Source organism: Syngnathus floridae, chromosome 9 (genome assembly GCF_059516105.1).
Source record: "Syngnathus floridae isolate MCC-2025c chromosome 9, RoL_Sflo_1.0, whole genome shotgun sequence".
In the NCBI taxonomy this organism is placed as follows: domain Eukaryota; kingdom Metazoa; phylum Chordata; class Actinopteri; order Syngnathiformes; family Syngnathidae; genus Syngnathus; species Syngnathus floridae.
Genome location: NC_142421.1, coordinates 3281599 through 3297695, shown reverse-complemented (window position 1 = coordinate 3297695; position 16097 = coordinate 3281599). Strand labels below are relative to the sequence as shown.

Genomic DNA, 16097 nt, shown 5'->3' with positions numbered 1-16097 from the left:
TTTATTTTTTTCTGCAAATTTCCTGCCATATTTTTTTCTTTTTTAAACAGCTTCAGGTCAAAATGGCGTGAAGCTTTGCCTGGCGCACGTGCGCTGATGCATTGTTTATTTACCCAAACAGCTGTTAAGTTGTAATTGCAAGTGCAAACATTGCATGTGTAATTTGTCACAAAAGAGTGCAAGACGTTCCATCATCACTGAGAAGAAGAAACACACTTCTGATTAATGACCGAGGTGCAAACGAACAATTCTGTCAATGACACCGTATCGCTCGTGAGAAATAATTCATTTGTTATATTGAACGTGAAGAAAAAAAAAAAAAGAAAGACAGACAGACTATTGCGTGTGAAATAGTAACTTTTTGCATGGGTGGCTTTCAGAGGACGTGTATTATTGATCCTGCGTGACAATTATTTCATATAATAGCCGTCTAAATGTTGGCAATTGCGCCGCCGTGCGAGCCCAGGCGCTCGCTCACGCTGAAGTGTACAGAAACAATAGTTACGACTCTCTGGGGACAATGAGAAGACACTTCATCAGCGACTCTTTTTACAGGCTGAAAATAAAACATTGCTGTGAATCAATACGCCGCCGTCAAGGGAAGGGTGAAGGCTGGAGGTCACCCTGCGTGGGAGCTGATTGGTTAATGGAGGCCAATAGCATTCATTAGTTGATTAAGTGTCCAAGGAGATGCATGGTTTAAAAGCAGTGATGCCAGTAATGTGTTAAATAAAACATATAGAAATAAAAGAAATAACAAAAAATTCTTTTTAGGATATTTAAATGAATAAATTTAGGATATTTAAATTTACTCCGCAAAAAATGAGTAGCTGAATTGATGCACAAGTAGAAATGCAACAAATGAAAAAGAATGAATGAAACAAATCATCACTAGAAACAAGATATAAAATAGAAACACAATTTTTTCTCATATCCGGGGAATACATTATCCAACTTTTTTTTTAAATATTAAGTTATCAGTAAAAGTAACAGTTTCTTTTAATATCAATTAATCATCGCTTTAATTACTTTTAATTAATTGGTAAAGTGCCTGTTACTTTAAATATCAAGTAATCGGTTGCTAAATTACTTTGAGTATCACGTAATTAGTAAAGTAACTTACTTTTTCCGCTCTCTGTAACAATAAAGGCGTTTGTAATTGACATAAAAGTGTCCATTATGTCAGGAAAAACGAGGCGTTTTGGACGCCGTTGCCATTTAATCAAGCAGAACTTCATTAATTCAACCTAATTAATTGAACAGGCTGTTGTTGCTTTTTGCTACCTTTACTTTTCTGCTCGGACGGACATGTTTCACCATTATTGTTGTCCCATCCCTTCAAGGCTCGCGAGTTAATCTGCGGGACCCCGGCGCCTGTCACATACTAATAATCACACAACTAATTGACTTTGTTGCCCCACTTATCAGCCGCCTCGGCGGGCAGCGCCGAGATGTTTGTTTACGGCAAGGTGAGCGAGCCTCATCTCTTCCAAGTGGAGCTCGTTAGTTCCTTCTTAAAGGAGGGGGACAACGACATCAAGATGTGCCCTTTAAAGCGGGGTTGCTCAAATTATTCGATTATTCGATTCACATTTTGTAGACAAATGTCAACAACAAAATCATATTTTGAATAATATTCTCATAAACTAACCTAGCACTGCAATTAAAATTATTGTAATCAAGCTAAGCTAGGCTAAATTTAAAATTTTTGAATACATAAAGTAATAATGAAAAAAAATAAAATCCACACCAATGTAAAAAACAAAAACTCAAAACTATTAGTACCAAAAATCAATACAAAGGTATAACCCTGCTGGGTGTCTTGTGGGAGGGGCTTAATTAATTAACAGATTAGCGGTGTGGGGCAGCTCAGAAGTCAAAACTAAAGCAACTAACAAGGGGGGGGTTAAATCAGTGGTCTTGTCTTATACCTCCTCGCCTCTTGACTTGTGGCAAAATAAGCCCCTGGCCTCCACCTTGATGCCCCCACCTTGTAGAATGTAAAGGGTTGGATGCTCAATTGCTAAATTGGATCCTTTTGGAGCACATTTCCAATGAATGCATAAAGCTTTAAAATACAAGAAAGTACTTTTAATCAAAATAAGGTTTTGAGTTTTGAGTCCCCCCCCCCCCCCCCCCCCTCCCTCTTCCATTCACTCCTCCCATTGTCCATTCCAGGTTCTGCTTGCTGGAGATGGCCATTGTGAGCTTGTGAATGGAAGAATTTGGGAGTGTCTCTCCTTCCATTAATTAGGAGCGGGCGGGCGGCCGGCCGGTCTTTCCGCTCCCCTGCGAGTCGCCCTTCATTATTTCCTCGCATTCTTTTGCCGGAGTTAACCCCTGTTTCTCCGCGCTCACTTCAAAGACTGTTTGACAAAGATGCGGGCGGCGAGAAAGGAAAGCTCGAATGTGTATGTTTCATTCAGTCCTCACTGTATTTTTATGAATGATGAATCCGACGACATCAAAGTTCACTCTAACGCCATCCTGTAAATTTTGAAATAAAAATTTTTGTTTTTTGCCATCATTGTTGCTCAATGTAGTTAAGAAGCACTTGTTTGAAAGTTTATAATTACTCTTACATCAATGCTAATTTCCATTAGCCCATTAATAACATTTTGTATTAATATATGTTCGGATTATCCGACTTTCATTCCATTACAACTACTAAACAAAACATAGCAATGAAGATACAAATATTAAATGTTCTTGTATGCTTTGTTTGTAGGACCCAAGTGTTTTAAAATAGCAGTTGAAGGTTTGTAATTGCTGAAACATGAATGCTAATTTCTTTTAGCTTCTGTATGGCAATTCTCATGATATGTTAGCATTAAGCTCGCAGCCTTTCTTTCGATAAAACTTTATAGATTGGTTAAACGTTTAATTATCTTTCGTTATATGCACTGGACCTGCTATGTGGCACAATTCGCACCGAGGGGGTCATACAAAATGAACGGAGGTCATCAACTCACTAGGACATGCTCTTTAAAGACGTAAAAGAATCACTTTGCCTCTTTAGCTACACACACTTAAAGTTTGTCACAAAGCCTTAGCGCTGCTAACAACCCCCTCGCAACCTTCTTGTTGTCTACTTGGACACTTCGGGGGGGGCCAGATGCACCGTTTGGGTTCGAGTGAGGTCTTTTCTTCCAACCCTTTTCCAAGCTGGTTTAAGGCTTGTAATTATCTTTTGCTGGGGGAGGCTGTAAATTGGATTAAAGCGAAGGGTCTCGCCTGAGTGGCTCGCCCACCCCGTGCCCCCAGCCCACCTACACCCCGCCCTGCCAACCTCCTCGCCGTCAACCCCCCCCCTCCCCCTCCCTTCACCCGCCACACAATCTCACCACTTGGTGGGCCACACGCTGATAAAGTGCGGAAAACCGGATTTGGATTCAGCCTCGGCATTCATGCCTCCCTGCCGGAAAAAATGGAATTTTCCGAAAGAAGAGGCCAGTATGCCTGTGGTATCTGTCCATGTGGTGCTTTCATCTGGCCTCACTCTTCCAGAAACGCCATTACCTACGTTATCAGCTGCATGCCGACTCAGGCTGACTGGACCTCCTCTCCACGCACACACTCGTGCAAACACACACACACTAAAAGGCTCACAAGCACTCACACACGTAAACAGAACTGGCTTGAATTTTATTCATTATCAGATTTTTGGTATCATACATTATTGGTGGTAAGTGGTACTTGAAACAATTAAACTGTGCAGAATGTTGAATTAGCTTTAGGTTCTTTTTTTTTTTCTTCAATATATTACAGTACAGAAGAAGCACATTTCAGTTGTTTTTTGTCTTTAAATGTTTATCTTTTTTTATTCCAATACATTTTAAATGGAATAATTAAGGACCACTTCATTGACTGTTTTAAATCTCTTTGTTCTTAAATATCCACGGTACAATTTTTCAATTTAAATTTTGTGTTATACATTTATGTCAAATTTGAATTTTCCTATATTTAAGCGTAATATTAATATTCCAACTAGGCATCATTTTACATACAATAGGCTATAACAAATACGTATCATTTTAGGAATAAACTCCATATATAATAATATCAAGTCTATGCACCAAACATGTCCAGGTCAAAGGTTAACGCCTCTCACTTTCATAGCATCGCCCTTATAGTTGTTTGAGTCTTTCCTCCAAGGTAATAGCAACACGGGTCGAGTGGTCCTCTATCGCTGCGATAATGACCTGAAACGTGGAGAGCGCTGACAGAGAGTCCATTGAGGAGCCTCCTCCCTCCCCATTCATGTAAAATGTCAACGCATTTTCCAACACACACTTTTGGGAGGGGGGGACTCAGCGGACCCTCAAGTGTTCATGAAGAAAATAACCTTTCGCTGAGACGCCACCCGCTTCTAATGATTTAACCAAATAGCTTTGACATTTTACAGGATGAGATTTGGGATTGGAGCGGGCATCAACAGACACTTTACTTATGCCTTCAAGCAAAAACGATGGCGTGAAAGGCCACACAGGGTGAAATGGAGTAACTTATCCCACTTCTTTGGGTTTTACTTACAAGCGTGGAAGTGCGTTTTTTTTTCTTTTTTTTCTCTCCCTTCCTCCCCTCGCTCAAGAAAGTCAACTTATCTGCTCTTTTGATGTTTGGTTGCTCTCTGCCATGCAGATAAATGGGAGGGAGTGATTTCTCCGCACAGCGGGAGCTCAGGGCTGGTACTACGATTGTTTGTCTAAGATATGGGCTGTTTTCACTGCTCCCCGCCACTAATTCATTTATTATTGCACACATGAAATATGCTCGGGGAGGAAAAATGTGGACTGTTTTCCTTTTAATTTAAAAGTGTTGAAACGTGGAATGGTGGCTGGTCATAGTAAAGTGAAGCACTGTAGTTGTTTTTTGTTTTTTTTAAAACTAACAACTTTATTTTGAGAGCACTTTAACAATAATCAACCCACTAAATAAAATATTTCCAATTATAAAATGCAATTTCTGGGGGGGAAATTGACTGTGAATGATAAAGTATGAAATTATATTGAATGACAGTAGAATAAAGGGAATGCTAATCAAAAAGGAATGAGTTGGAAAAAAAAATGGAGACCCCCAAAAAATGCGACTCCACAGTCTTAGCTTCCAAATTAGTATATTTAAAAAAAAAAGTAAGTGGTGTATTTCAAGGCATAAGCTATTGTCATTCCTAAACGAGCAAATCTAATTTTGACTTTTGCTGTCAGAAAAGGAGGCCTCTGTTTTTACGAGACGGTAGTCAGCACCTCCTCACATCTTTAATTTCCTGTGTGGAGACAAAGATCAAACGGAGGACAAAGTGACACTCCTTAGAGGGAGAGCGGAGACCCCCCTAACGCCCCCCCACCTCACCCCAACTAGACTTCATTTCCCTTGACTTCCTCACCTCCCTTTAAAAACAAAAACTTATCAAAGCTATTTGTCTGCCGTTGATCCCGCGTTACTGATTAGCGATGGACTCGGGAACCATTTGTGTAATGGCAACTTGATTCTGTCATTGACTGATACGCCGTCACTCTCCGCCGTTTAATGTCCCGTGACGACAACCGCCGATCCGTCAGCCGCTGCGTAAGCCGCTTTTAATTTGGATTTTGACTTCCTCGGGTGTGTCTCCTCCTTCGCCCTCGACGGTTCTCCTTCGCCATCAGAAATTTAAAAAAAAAAAAAACTTTGATGGCCAATCTGCGGCATCCGCGTCAATCAAACATCTGTTCGGCATCGGGTTGTCCGCCGTTGACCTCGGCGTGACCCGAGCGATAAGCGGTGAGGCGGGGAAACGGGGGCGAGCCGTTTACGCTCTCTCGAAGCCACCTTGGAGAAGGGCGAGCCCATCGCACATTAGCGCTGATTGTCCATTTCGGATTCCACGTACTCAATGTTTGATTTTCTCTTTTGCACACGAGGGGGTGGTGGGCGTGTGGGGGACGGGAGGGGAGGGGGGGGGGGCGAGGGAGGTGAAATTTCTCCCTTCCAAATGGATTGCAATTTCCCCCCATTTAGCACCTGAGGGTAATTAGCTTGAGGAGAGTGCAGAGTGAGAAACACGTTCATGGAACATTAACTCTCGCACATTCTCCAGTTGCAGGGAATTAATAGTAAAGATTAAAGTTTAAAGAGAGCAAATGCCATTAGCTCGCAAACTCCTTCTTGGGGTGCTGCATCCCAGCAGCCATAATCCAACGGCACTTTTAAAGTGGCGCAAGAAAAAAAAAAAGATGGCCGTTTTCTTCAACTTTTACGTCTGACTTTTTGGGCGTCCTCTACGCTAACGGCCTGGTTGCTAAGCGTTAACGTGAAAGCATTAGCGACATTTGTTGTCTTTCTTTTTGCATCCTATTCAGAAATATAAATTTACAGAATACTACACCTGATTTTTTTGTTTGTATGAGTTGTTGTCCCGTGTGTTCGAGGCGCAGATATTCGACGGTTTATATTTAGCGTAACACCATTAGCACATTTATCATGTTAGCATAAAGCTAGCTGATTTTTGTTGGATGAAATTCTGAACATTTTGTTTCCATAATTTTCACTATTTTTGGGTCAATTTTACAAATCTTTGACTTCTTATCTCCTCTTCTGGTGATTTTTTCTTCTTCTGAAGTAGCCATATGTGTATCTAATCATTTATTTCCATCATACATGTGGTTTTCCTTGGCTCCTACTTTTTCTCCACTTATTGGCCCGTTTAGCCATTCATCCATCAATCTATCTACCTTAAGAGGATCGAGAAGGAGACGGCAATTGGCAATGAATTTTTAGAGGCCAGCCCACTCACAGATTCCATCACAGCCTGAAAAATTCTGAGGGCAAGGAAAAAAAAAATGAAATTGAGACATGGTGGAATTTATTGCCCATAAAATTCCATTCTACTATCTGATTTGAAAAGTCCAGTCCTCCTAGCTTGAGAAAATCTATTTCCCCGCACATTTTAATACCCGGCGTAGCAGTCCTCATAATTCATTGGAGTGTGTTAGGCTCCCTTTTATTAGATCTGAAACAAATTTTGGTGGAGATCCTATAGGTCATTAAGCATGGAGTAATTTTATCCTTGTTTCCCTAATGATGCCATAATGGTGAGTGAATTTCTTAACTAAAGACCAAAGAACATTGTGAAGGTCAGCTTCATCTGCAGGCTCCTTCAAGCGCTTCTCGCAGAGATTGGAAAGCGCGCACATTTTTGGAGGAGTCATTAATAACCTTAAAGCCGAGAGCCTATTTGCGTTCTCGTTCTCCACCTTTTAATTCCCTCCTTTTTTTCACATCTTCTACTTTCTTGTCCTTACGCAGAAATGTGTGTGTGTGTGTGTGCGGTTGGCATAAACGGCAGCGCAGTGACATACAGATCCCAGATGTGATGCCGCTATAATTTGAATTTTATGCCTTTGTTATCGCTTTAATCATTTTCTTTATTCGTTTTGTTCCAGTGGTCTGGGAGAGACACCTGATAGGCTAAAGCACCCAGGGAGCCATTTTTATTTGGAATGTGGTGCAAGGTCTAATTAGAATTTGAATTTTGCTGAGCCTTGAAATGGCTGGTACTTTATCCTGATCACTTTAGATATTGTTCCAAGTCAATCATTTGTCATTGCAAAGCATGCCGGGAAGGGCTCGCCTAATGAATCTGCGTGCTTGTTCGCCACTTTTTGCTGCCCTGGCGTTTTTTGTCCACTTAGGCGGCACGATGCGCCGACGACGGTGCTTACATGTCCATGTAACGACGCCGCGTCCCTCGGAGCTCTGCCAATATCGCGCTCGTGTGCCCCCCCCCCGTATGGACTCACCCCTCCCCTGCCCCTTTCTTCTCCTCTTTGAGTGAGCAAAGTCATGAGGAACTTTGGATGCTTGTATGACACAAGCGATAAAGTTAATGGAGTCAAAGTAGTGTCAAATACTTGACGCAATTGCAAATTGAATTTGTATTATTAACGGTAACAGAGCTAAGATTTAAATGTCAAAAATTCAGGCCGCGCTCAAAGTAGATTTTTTAATATTTTTGACATTTTTGTCTTTTTTCTAGAGGGAGATATTAGTTTTTAATACATTTTACTTTTGAAATTTGAAACACCCTTACTATTGAAGCGTAATAATTTCAAATGGCAAAATGATTAACTTGCTATTAGTATTTGTTAAGTACTATCAAACAGTCCTAAAACCAGAAAAATAAAAACTAATTTCTGCCATTTGTATTTTCATTTTGGTCTTGGAAGATATTTTGAGGTGTAAATTGTTTGTGAATCTTTGTACTTCCTGCATTTCATTGACTACATGAATAAAATCCATCAAAAGTTCTGTGAAACTTTTTGGGGAAAAGTTTTTTTTTTCCTTTAAATCTCCGCTGTCTGTTGTTGCGAATGTTCCTCGCGTCCGCGTGACAACCATCTGTCCTGTACGTGTCGCTATGTGAAGCGGACATGGTAATGTTGTTTTGTCACAGCCTATCTGGGAAAACGTGTGTCCCCATCGCTAGCCCCCACCCCCCACCCCCCTTCACCGCCTCCCTCAGATGTATTTTATTACCAGGACGCCTTCCTGTGGAGAGATTGGAGCTGACAGGCGTTTAGGTTCAGAAATGTAGCAATAAATGGCATTCTCAGGGTGCTGATGTGCACTTAGTTGGGGCGATCTGACGAGCCAACGTGGGCAAATCGGTACAGCGGTGCCTAGATTTTAATTCCTGACACATCTCAAAGCGGCGTCCCCCATGTAAATGGATGGAAATGCCATTAATCTGTTCCAGCCTCCTAAAATAACATCAACGATAATTTTTGTAATGTGTTTTTTTCAGTTTATGTTCTTATACACACAGCGATATCGATGCTAGTTTAGTTAGCCTATGTGTTAGCATTATGCTAGCAGGCTTTAAGCAAAGTTATTTCGTTCGGTTAATTACGTTTAATTCTCTTTTTTCCCCATGTTTAGGCTCAATTGGAAGAGGCAAAAAGCGTCAAGCACTTCTTTTTATTCACTATCTGCTTCTTGTTGTCAAGTTTGCTGTGCATTCAAGCGATGGCTCTTAAAATTGCTCATAGTGATTTTGAAAGTACGGAATGTTTGGATTTCTGAAAAGTACACCCGCCCAACCTAGATGAGCATGAGAGGGCAGAAGAAGACTTTTCCCCTTAATTGCCTTTAAATCTAATCGAAAGTGAAGCGCAAAAGTCAGGAAGGCTGGCTTTGAACTCCTTTGAAAATAAAATAAAATTCTTGTGACAAGATGATGGATCACCTGTAAGCCTACCTGACACTGAAATTAGGCTTTTTTAATGACACGCTGCCTCCTCCTAGATGTGAAATTCAAATTGGCTCCGCTGCTCTCCCTCCCTGTCGTCACCTGTCCCTTTGACTCGCGCGTACGCCAAAACGCAGGCACTTTGTCTTTGTCACTGGCAGCAGGACAATGTTTTTCACCGGCAAGCTTTTGTATTAACCAATCTCATATGGAACTGACGACATAGCTCATTGAGCAGCGCGTAGTTGTTACGGGAGACCCCCGCCCCCTTTCTCTCTCTCTCTGAGGAACCAGGTAGATTTCTTAACCCTCTCAGTTTAGGCCCACTTTGATATGGCCGTGACGATGGAAAAAAAATTGCTAATTGTTAGCCACAAAAAGGAAGAAAATGCTAAAATCTTGAATAAATGATAGATTTAGCTCTGTCATATTAGCATTTTTAGATTTGTCATTGCAGTTCTCTTATTTTAATGGAAAAAAATAAAGATAACCTTTGTTGGTCGTGACAATATAAATCTTACTTTTATTTATTTAAACATGCACTCACTGATGCAATAGGCGATAAAACTTGAACGCTTCAACAAGATTTGAACTAGGGCTAACCAATTAATCTAACTGAAATTAAAAACTAATGATTGCTTGTTGTTTGTTAAAATAAATACAATGGAAAAGGAGGCATATTAACTTGCATTATTAATGAAAAAAACGCAATCAGATTCAATTTCCAAAATCGTTCAAACCTATTTTTAACATATATGAAAACACACTTTCAAAATATTATGTGTAAACTGTCACATAAAATATACACAAATTAAGCAGCATATTTTTAAAGACAGAAATATGTTGATCACTTACCTGTAATTTTATCTAACAAAAACCCGCTAGCTAAATGCTACATATAATGCGAGAAACCATAGAGAGGCTAATGAAAATGAGCATAAATCTTAATAACAATAATAAACCACCAAAGTGTGGCTACTATGACACACACGGAGCAGCAACACACACAATGTTTCGGTATCAGATTGAACAGAATCCACCTGCCACCTTACCTGCCACCGGAGATGACGTCACCTGTAATCAGGTGTGGCATCTCTCACGCAGACCCGCATCATCTGCTGCCCCCTCCTCTTCCTCCTTCCGCTCACAGCGTGATGCTCAGCCTGAACAGCGGTCCTCAGTAATCCATCTCGACGGCTGAAGGGAAAGGCTCGACCGGCTGCGGGATGCGGGGCAGAAGGAGGCAAATGAAAAATCAATGTTACTGTGACACATTAACTTATCCCCCAATTTCATAAGCGGCATTAGGTGTCAGGAAGAATCTGTAGTGTCGGGAGGCGCTATTGGCTTTTTGCGAGCCACTTTCGGCTCGCGGCTTGTGTGAGAAAGTGAAAGGAAGAGTTGGCTTAAAGCGCAATCGTACTCAAAGGTTGTCTGCATCAGTCGAGGGCTTCTTCTTGTTTTGTTTTTTTTCTCAGTCATATATACTTGCTAACAATTTTCAAGACAGACTTTTTTTCTTTTGCCGACACTCCAATCTAGTAAATCTTTTTTGCGATTGGTTGTTTTTCCTCAGGCGTGGTGGTTTCCGGCAAATCAAATTAGAGACACAAGATGGGACCAGAGACGTTGAATTTTTTTTTTATAGTCTTATAATGATAGTATACTAATATAATACAATTACATCCAAATACAAAAACTATTAGAGTAGTCAAGTAATAGGGAGCGAAAAAGACAACCCTCACTGGGAGAGCCTGCCTAATCAGTACCCCCTCTCAACTGTTAAATGTATTTAAACACTAAATTAACAACCCATAAAGGGCCTTTGGTACGCTACATTCAAATTAGAGCCACTTCTTATTTACTGCCACAGAACTGCAAAAGTGACACTTTGCCTGATCACATTAAGAAAAGCAATGGAGTGACCTTGGCATAATGGAGGTGGATGACATATGAGCGTCTGGAGCCTCCTCGTCCTCAAAAACACGCACATTCCCAGCATCCTCAGCCAGCGGGAGGGGGAATATGGAGACGAAGGAATGACGGAAAGCACATCATTAAATCATCAGCTAATGGTGTTAGCATCACTCGGGCTACGAATGGCGGAGCGAAGCGGCGAGATTTATGGCGATGACTTCCCGGTGTTGGAAAACAGAGCAAAGGGAGAAAGACTGGAGGTCCTTTCTTTTGAACAAAAAAAGTGCCGCCGGCGTCGCCGTGGCTGTTTTTGAAGCGCCAGTTGATTGTTCGCACATTTTAATGCTTTAATTACACCTCAACATCTGTGCGCAGTGATTTAAGTTTATGGATGTGGGAGCTCTTAATTATGAAGCAAAATCCATAAAGTCATTTCTGATGGCGGATGCAGACAATTAAATTTATTTAAGATTTTCCGCCGAGGCTGTCTGGAAATGACCCTCAATGCCACGCGCCACATGCGACGTGTCCTATAATGGACGATCAGCGGGAACAGACGGCATCAATCACGAGCTATCATCTCAAAGTGAGGAACCGCGTCTGCTGTTCGGCATCTATTGCACATCGCAAATGATTTTTAGAAAACACAAGAGGAGACACTGCTCACTTTGGATTTAAATTTGTTCCGTGACCAACCTCACTTGACTTGGATAATGAATCCATTTTCCCAATTGAAATGTCATTTATTAGTCGCAGCGCCTCAACAAGCAGATTTTTTTGTGGGTCACGTTTTTAAGGACAAAAGAACCCACATGCCTGTTGTTGTCGGGCTCGCATTGCAATCGTCACGTGACTAAAGCCGAGAAACGGGTAAGCTGGGACAAACAGCAGAAATTTGAGGGATAAAAGTTTTTTTTTTTTTTCGTTTAACAGTTATTCATTCGACAACAAAAATAACCAAAATCAGACACCAAATTTGCAAGGCCAAAAAAGCCAAAATTCCCGTTTGTACAATTTGCAACATCATAACTGCCAAAAAACTGACTTGATGACATAAAAGGACACGGAAGGTTAAACTATGATAACATTTCCAACTTGGAAATTCACAACCACCAAAATCAGAGACAAAAATTCAATCTACCCCTGCATGACCTTCCATGAAAAGTTTCCAACGTCGTAACAAAGCAAATCCGACATTTCCCAAGAACGCGGCTTCTCCCATTTGGAAACTTTCTTCCAATGAGCGCATAAAAGCCGTACAGATAAACAGATCACATATGTGCATGCACCCCCAATCAAGCACAAACTATTTGAAAAGCCCATTTACTGTGCAAAATGTGCTAGTTTTCTTCAGTGGTGTGAAACTCAACAGCCTTTCCCTCGGCAAAGACAAGGACAGTGGAGTGTGACAAGCATTAAGACACCATGTGTGCCGTACATACACACTTACCAGCTTAATGTGCGGGTGTCCATCAAGATGACTCCTTACTTGAGGACCGCAGACGACGCGGCAGCTAAAATGAAAGACCAGCAACGGGCGTAAGAAAAAAAAAGAATAAAAAGCCCTGCAGGATATTTGTCAGATGAGATCCATTTGTTGTCGGCTGGTCACTGACAAGCTTCCGTGTCAGCGCCGCTGATGTGCCTCCTCAGTCAAGTCGGCCTCACATTGTTTGGCAAATTGACTCATAAGTGCGGTTCGCTAAAAGGAACATAACGCAGCACATTTTTCTCTCTTTTTTTTTTGTCCCTGACAATCTTTTCAGTCCGTCTTTCCAGCTGGCTGATTTAAAAAAAAAAAAAAAAAAGGAAGAAATTAACTGCCTTGAGTGTTTTTTTTTTGTTTTAAAACGGCGGGCATTATTGATGACATCATTATTATGTGTAAAACCTCGGAGTGAATAATAAGCCATGATCTGTCATTTATCCTGTTATTGGCACTGCGAGTTGTAAAGGTTAGGTAATTTATTCTAATGTTGAATGTGTCGCCGACATGGTCCACGTTTAAAGGCGCGATTGTTTCATTTTGCCCCGCGGAAAAGTGCTTGTCACGAACAATCCGCAAAGCTTTTATTTAATCGTCTTTTCTGCTCCTGTGCGGGAGGCCGTAATTGATTATTGTAATATTTTTAAACAAAGTGAATACTGGTGAGCCATTTTATATATTAAAATATGCTGAAGAGACTGAATGAAAATAAATATGCAATATCTGCGGCCATATATGTCCTTACATACGACCCCCCCCTCGTTTTTCAGACCATTCCAAACTATGAAAAATAGTCCGCCAGTCAAGAAGCAACATGGCCCAGGCCTCACATACAAAGACATTTCTGTACAGCATATTCCCCAAAGATGAATAGCTGTTTGGTGGTATGCTCGTGCAGAACAATGAGAAGGATTTCAGGAAAATGGGCTTTGGGGTGGCATTGCGCGCATACATTCTTGAGGGGGGGGGGCGGGGGAATGAGTGGTGGTGGGGGGCTCAGCACGCTTGAGCGCATTTAAATTTACACAAACTCTCCAGGAATGACAGTGATAAATGTTACACTCTATTCTACAATATGTTTAATGCATAGGTCTGAGGAGTTAAGTTTTCTCCCCCTTTTGCTACGAGGCTGCCGCTGTAGTTACCACTATATGTTACATCGCATTCCCTTCCATTAAAATGCCAAGTGGCAAGAGTGGAGACAGGAGGAGGATATGACACGGAATTTGTTTACCTGTCACCTCCTGCCATCCTTCATTTTTTTTTTTTTTTTAAAAAACCTTCCCCCCCTTTGTCATGTTGGGTGTAGTGGTGAAGGTTGTTGGCTTGTAAAATACGCTAGTGGAAGAAAAGAAGAGTTACAGGGATTGAGACACAACTTCGTCACGCAAAGTCTTTGGAGTATTAGGAATAGCATTTCGTTAATATAAAAATATATATACAAACTGTAATTCTTTGCTTTGTGTGACTTTTATATTAAAAGTGACAAACAGCTTGAAGCAAGCACACTTGACCTCTAATTTGGAGAACTGTACAAGAGAGAAAATAGCTCAAAAAAAGTGAGTTTCCATAAGGAGTTACAATGGCCTCTTTGTCCAATTCCAAACAGTACGACGATGCCCCCCGCCCCTCCCCCTCTGGCTCTTTTTAGTGACGCTCGCGAATCCACATCTCTCCTTATCGCAAAGGCAAAGTCAGCTATGACCACACTCAAGCGGACCAGAGGCGGTCACACATGTGCAAAATGTGCTTGGATTCCCTCTGTCGCTTTCACACACACACCCAGAAAAAAAAAAAGGGCGCCACCGGTGTGGATTGTAGCGAGTGCACCTTGGAGAAGTCGGAGGAGGACGCACAAGTGAGCGTGCACAAGGGCAACACTGCAAGCGCAGATAAGATACAACGTGCAGGTTTGATCTCTTTTCGAGATAAGTGTTTTGACTCCCAAAGACGCGGTAACACCCCAGTGGGTGTTGGCAAAATGTACTCTATAGAAACTGTACATGTCAGTGAAGCAGTTAGAGATTAGAGATTAACCACAATATTAATATTCTGTATGATTTACTCCTGTTTTTAATATACAGCCGTGCATCAAGATAAGAGGGACTCGAGTTTTTATGGAAATTTTAAAATATGAATATAGGCACAGTGAACTCAACACAACTAGCAGCAATTTCCATCACACTAATCTTAAAATTTTACATTGTGTAATTAAAACCGCATATATATGTGTTTATAAAAATAGCAGGCTAATGAATAGCATTTTTGTAGCAGTGATGTAACGGTTTAACAAATTGATATTTGAACATAAATTGTGCAGCAACACATGTAGACAGACGATGGAAATTTTCCAATGAATATAGTATATAGGGATGAATTAATTTCATTTAATCTTATGCATTTAACTGATGTGATTGGCCTGTCCGTATATTTCAAATTTCTGTCCTCCCCATGACAAGCCGGTCAATCCCTGTAGGAACGCTGGTGCTTTAGCTTTATGGCCCGTGCATCAAGCTTGAGCCAAGCAGAGCTCCGTGTGTACCGCAGCAGAGCCACTGTAAAGCCTGTAATATGTAAACAAACAAGCCCAAACTTTTTTTTTGTGTGTTTGTGATTTACAAGGCGAGCAGGTGGACTTGGCTGGAGGATCCTTCACCACCTCCAACAGGCCCCAGCCAGCCAGCCAGCCAGCTCGCCAGCCAGCAATTCCGGCCTCAGACAGCTTGAGCACTTTCGATTTTATACCTCAGCAATTTTTATAGCGTCTTTAGCCGTGCACGCGCAGACCTCACTATATCCTCCGGAAGCAGAGCGCCCCGCGTGAGGCGTTCATAAGGAGGTAAATAACAACGCCAGCGAAAACAAGCCTTGATGAAGGATGCTAAGAAGCCATGAGGTCACGTGACTGCGACTGGCGCCCAGATTGGCTCGAGGTGGGCAGGGGGGCGATGAGGGGGGTCTCGCCGGCACAGATTGAATTGGCTGATGGGACGCCTCTCGCCTCAGATTAAGCAAGGTAGAGTAGCCAAGCCTCCGAGGGTTTTAGCATCTGTGCGGGCTTGCTGTAACTGATACTGGGAAGTTATAATTAAAGGTTCCGAGTGAGAGAACCCCGCTCGATGCAGCGCATGCTTTCCATCTTCCGCGGCAGGATAACAGGGAGGGAGCTACTGGGGAAGCCGGCATGGCTGGAAAAACATTTACAGACAATGTTTCTGTTGACGCTCATCTAATATTTAGCGTTTGCTGTATTCTGTAACAATTCACGAAATGCACGCATAAAGCCGATCGTGACCAACGAGCGTAGAAATTGACCACCGCGCGACCTTGACACGGCTGACACCACGTCGACACGGCGTGCGCTCGTTACCGCCTGCACGGCTGACGGGAAGACGCGGGGAGGCGGGATTGAGTTGAGGGTGTTTTTACGTCGGCCAGCTTTGGGCAGTTGAGTTTAATTTGGGA

General features: G+C 41.8%; 1 long non-coding RNA gene across 1 annotated transcript in view; it reads right to left on the bottom strand.

Moving 5' to 3' along the window:
* The window catches only part of LOC148392930 (uncharacterized), a 47699-nt gene that overhangs the window by 6937 nt on the left and 24665 nt on the right, over positions 1 to 16097 (bottom strand). The window contains exons 3-4 of the long non-coding RNA XR_015860267.1: positions 12597 to 12660; positions 10282 to 10448 (exon numbers count right to left, since the gene is read on the bottom strand). This is a non-coding gene — a long non-coding RNA (uncharacterized LOC148392930). The remainder of the gene's footprint in view (positions 1 to 10281; positions 10449 to 12596; positions 12661 to 16097) is intronic.